Source organism: Cebus imitator, unplaced genomic scaffold (assembly GCF_001604975.1).
Source record: "Cebus imitator isolate Cc_AM_T3 unplaced genomic scaffold, Cebus_imitator-1.0 Scaffold998, whole genome shotgun sequence".
Classification (NCBI taxonomy): Eukaryota; Metazoa; Chordata; class Mammalia; order Primates; family Cebidae; genus Cebus; species Cebus imitator.
This window is the reverse complement of record NW_016108313.1, coordinates 54,146-58,850: the sequence shown is the minus strand read 5'-3', so window position 1 is coordinate 58,850 and position 4,705 is coordinate 54,146.

Below are 4,705 nucleotides of genomic sequence, written 5' to 3'. Positions count from 1 at the left end.
AAAAAAAAAAAAAAAAAAAAAAGGAAATGTAAAGTTTATTTAAAAAATAAATCAACTACCACTCTGCTTTCTGTTTCTACTTCTATGGACTTGCCCATTCTGAACATTTCACCTAAATGGAATCATACGAGATGGGTCCTTTTGTGTCTCATTTCTTTCACTCAGCGTAATGTTTTAAGGTTCGTTTGCACTGTAGCATGCAATTGTAACAGTACTGAAACACCACAGCATGTATCTGAGCTTTATTCCTGTTTACCGCAGAACGATTTTCCATTCTATGAATATGCGTCATTGTTCATGGACATGAGGGCTGTGCCCCACCTGCTGGCATTCGAAAACCAAAACGATGCTGCAGTGAAAACGCTTGTAGCATTTGCAACTCATCAGTGGTTCCCAGGGGCTGGGGAGAGCAGAGAATGGGGAGTGACTGCTAATAGATACAGTGTTCCCAGTTGGGGTAATAAAAAATTATTACTTTGACTGGAACTAGGCAAAAGTGGTGTTAGCACAAATACAGTGGGCTTTCTAGAAAGAGAGAGAGAGAAAGAAAGGAAAGGAAAGGAAAAGGAAAAGGAAAAGGAAAAGGAAAAGGAAAAGGAAGGAGGGAGGGAGGGAGGGAAGGGAGGAAGGCAGAGAGGGAGGGAGGGAAAGGAAGGGAAGGAAGAAGGGAAGGAAGAAGGGAAGGAAGGAAGGAAGGAAGGAAGAAGGGAAGGAAGGAAGGAAGGAAGGAAAGAAGGAAGCCAGCCAGCCAGCCAGGCTTGGTGGCTCACACCTGTAATCCCAGATTTTGGGGGGTCAAAGTGGGTGGATGATGAGGTCAGGAGTTCCAGACGAGCCTGGCCAACCTGATGAAATCCCGTCTCTACTAAAAATACAAAAATTAGCTGGGCATGGTGGCATGTGCTTGTAATCTCAGCTACTCCGAAGGCTGAGGCAGGAGAACTACTTGAACCGGGATCCCAGAAGCAGAGGTTGCGGTGAGCCAAGATCACACCACTGCACTCCAGCCTGCGTGACAAGTGCAATGGTAAATTTCAGGTTTCATGTATGTTATCATAATTAAAAAAACATTTTAGAAAGGGAAGTTCAAAAGAAATAATAACAAAAGATAAATAAATAAATAAATAAATAAAAGAAAGGTACGTTCACATCCTCTTAAGTGGGTCTGGGCCAGATGAAGGGAGAACGAGCTGCTTTGGTGAGTGGAGGCTGCCTTCTCCAAACATTGCCGGTCTCCAGAGTTTATTGCTCTCTCTCCCTGGAATCACTCGCATCTTTTCCCTGCTTCTGGATCATTACTTGCCTGAAGCTCCCCAGAATAGCAGCCCCCACTGCACCACCATGTCCCGCCACTGAGATCTTAGAGGAATAAATGACTTAGAAACAAGAACCTCCAAGAAGAGGCCAAATGGGCAAGACCGGTGCCCTGGGACGGTGCTCACAAACCCTCTGTGGCTCCCCAGTGTCGAAGGCAGGGGTTCTCAACTTTGGGACTGTTGACACTCAGGGCCACCTCATTCTTCCTGTGGGGAGCTGTTCTCTGTCTCATAAAATGTCTAGTAGCATCCCTGGTCTCTGCCAACTGAATGCCAGCAGCTCCTGCTCAGTCATGACAGCCAAAAATGTCTCCATAAAACACCCATGTCCCCATGGGGCTCAACGTCACCCCCAGCGAGGACCCATGATCCAAAGAGTGCAGCCGCAACTCCTTGGCACTCTCCCTCTGCTGGGATCCTCCACTTCTTCACCTAGCAAACCCCTGTCTACCATTAAGACTCGGCCTAGATGTCACCTCCTCCATGCAGCCCTCCTGGACATTTCTCCCCAAGGCATATTTAGTCGCCCATTCCTGGGTGCTTTCAAATAATGATTCCCAGTCAATGGTAACAGCAGGCGTTGGTTCAATTCCCACTCTGCACCTCCTACAAGCACTTTAAAACCCTTTGCTCATGACTTTGTCCTGATATTTGTCCGGACGCCACGTTGGAGCTGTGTCTATCCCTGGAACCTGACTGAGTCCCTGAAGCCAGGAACTGTGGTGTCTACGGCACCAACGCCGTGAAGTCAACAACAACGCTGAGAACAGCTACCCTTTACCGGATGTGTCCTCAGGACCAGGCACTGCGCTCGGCACCGCTCGCGCTATTCTGATTGAATCTTTACCCCCACATTAGAAGTCACCTGCTCTGATCCCTATTCTGCAGACAAGGAGACAAACCCATGACACATCACTTGCGTTGGGTGCCTTGAGTCCGAAGTGGGGGCCCAGGATCTGAGCTTAGGTCTCAATGACCTCAAAGCCTGTCTTGTTCGAAGCTCTTGTTATACTCATCACTTGCTGGTGGCTGTTACCGAGTTTCAAAGGCCAGTCCTGGGTTAAGGAGATGCTGCATCACCCGACTGACCATCGACACACTCTCGTTCCTATCAACTCGGATCACAAAAATCCGCAGGGAGGGAGGGAGGGGAGGAAGGAAGGAGAGAAGAAAGAAAGGGAGAGGAGGGAGGGAGGAAAGAAAGAAACATGGAAGGAAGGGAGGAGAAAAAGAAAGAAAGAAATGGAAAGATAAAGCAGGCGCACGGACCCCACGCGCGCGGCGGCGAGGACAACAGCGTCGGGGCTGGCGAGAACACAACATGGCGGCGAGCAGGCCGGACCGAGCTACAGCAGCGCTGCCCCTCCCGCCGCCGCCGCGCCCCTCTCACCCTCCCTCGCACACAAGCTCCCGCACACTCACACGCCTTTGCTCGGGAGTCCAGGAAGAGCAGGAGCTCCTGCGGAGTCGGGCAATGCAGAGGCCCAGGCATGGCGGAAGGCAGGGGAAAGCCTGCGTCACGGAGAACCGAACGCGCGCCAAGCGAAGGGCACAAACAAGATGGCGGCCACGCCGCTGGCACGCTCCCCGCTTTCCCCTCCCCCTCCCCGGGGCCTAGCCTCTCAGTATCGTGCTGCGAGTAGAAGCTGAGCTGCTTGAAGTCTCGCGAGAACTGGAAAGGGGCGACGACTGAGTGAGGCGGAATGAGACGTGAGAGTTTTGACCCCATCCCGTTTCGGGGGATCCGGAGAGGTTGCCTGGTGACCTCCACCTCCACCGGGCTTTCTATCCCTGTGGCTCTCTTTGGTGCGAGCTTGAATTTTAGGAAATAAGTAGGGGCGTGTCTGTGTATTTGTGTTTTCAATTTGGGGAGAAAGAACTGGGGGATGAAGGTCGCCTTGGCGTGGAACATGAAGCATGCTGTTCATGTAGACACCTACTGGCGCCTTAAATCCATAAAAGAGAGCATTTAACACCAAATTGTGAAGCGATACCCTCCAGAATAAAGAACAGTACTTAACAAAAAAAAAAAAAAAAAGGAAGGGGGGGGAGGGAGGGAGGAAGGAAGAGGGAGAGAGGGAGGGAGGAAGGGAAGGAAGTAAAAAGGAAGAAAGAAAGGAAAAGAAAGGGAGGGAGGAAGGAAGGAAGGAAGGAACCTTAAGAGGACAGGAGCTGATCCCGCCTGCAGCAGGTGGCTGAGGGCTGCATATAACACCCTCTGGAATGACGGGGTGCAGAATGCAGCTAAAAGGGTCGTCCGGTCATTCTGGAAAAATCAAAACTCTGGAGACAGCAAAACATCAGTGGCTTCCAGGGACCAGTGGGTGGGAGGGTGGGATGAATGGGTGGACCACAGAGGGTCTACTATGTTGTGTGATACTGCCATGGTGGACGCAGGGTATTGTGCATTTATACATCCCCAAGAGTGAACTCCAGTGTAACTGTGGATTTCAGTCAACGACAATATGTCAACACTGGTTCATCAGTTGTAACAGATTTATGGTAAAACCCCCAGTTGCTGATGACAGGGGAAATTGTGTGCAGCGGGGAGAGGGCATATGGGGATTCTACGCAGTCTGTGTCTGTTAAAATAAAGTCTATTAATTTTACTTTTAAAAAGTAAAAACAAACCCATGGCGGGTGTGGGACTAGGATAGCAGAGAGGAGGATTTAGAGCTTCTGGGCACTGATTCACCAGCGGAACACCCAGTGGGTTCCTCTCTAGGTAAAACAGAGAGAGAGAGAGGTGGGAAGAGAGAGAGATGGGGAGAGAGAAACACACAGAGAGAGGTTTGGGGAGGAGAGAGAGACACACAGAGAGAGAGGTGGGGAGAGAGAGAGAAGTGGGGAGAGAGACAGCGTGCAGAGAGGTGGGGAGAGAGAGACACACACACAGAGAGGTGGGGAGAGAGAGGCAGAGAGAGAGAAGTGGAAAGAAAGGAGGAGAAAGAGAGAGCGTGAGAGAGCGCAGGCCCACTGTCTAGCATGACAGGAGCACACGCGGGGCCAGTTCTCCACCCAGAGACCCTGGGGCTAAGCGCGGCTGTGGACAAGCCCTGCCCACCACAACCCTAGGGCAGGATTTCCCGCCTTCAGCACTGGGGACGTTGGGGGCGGGTCATCCTCTCTGGGAGGGCGGGGGAGGGCGTCCTGTGTCCTGCAGGAGACAGCTGCCTTCCTGGTCTCCACCCACCCCCGGACACCAGAGGCATTCCCCAGTCATGACAGTCAGCGATGCCCTTGATGCCCTTATACACGGTCAAATGTCTCCTGCGGCCGGGCGCGGTGGCTCAAGCCTGTAATCCCAGCACTTTGGGAGGCCGAGGCGGGTGGATCACAAGGTCAAGAGATCAAGACCATCCTGGTCAACATGGTGAAACCCCGTCTCT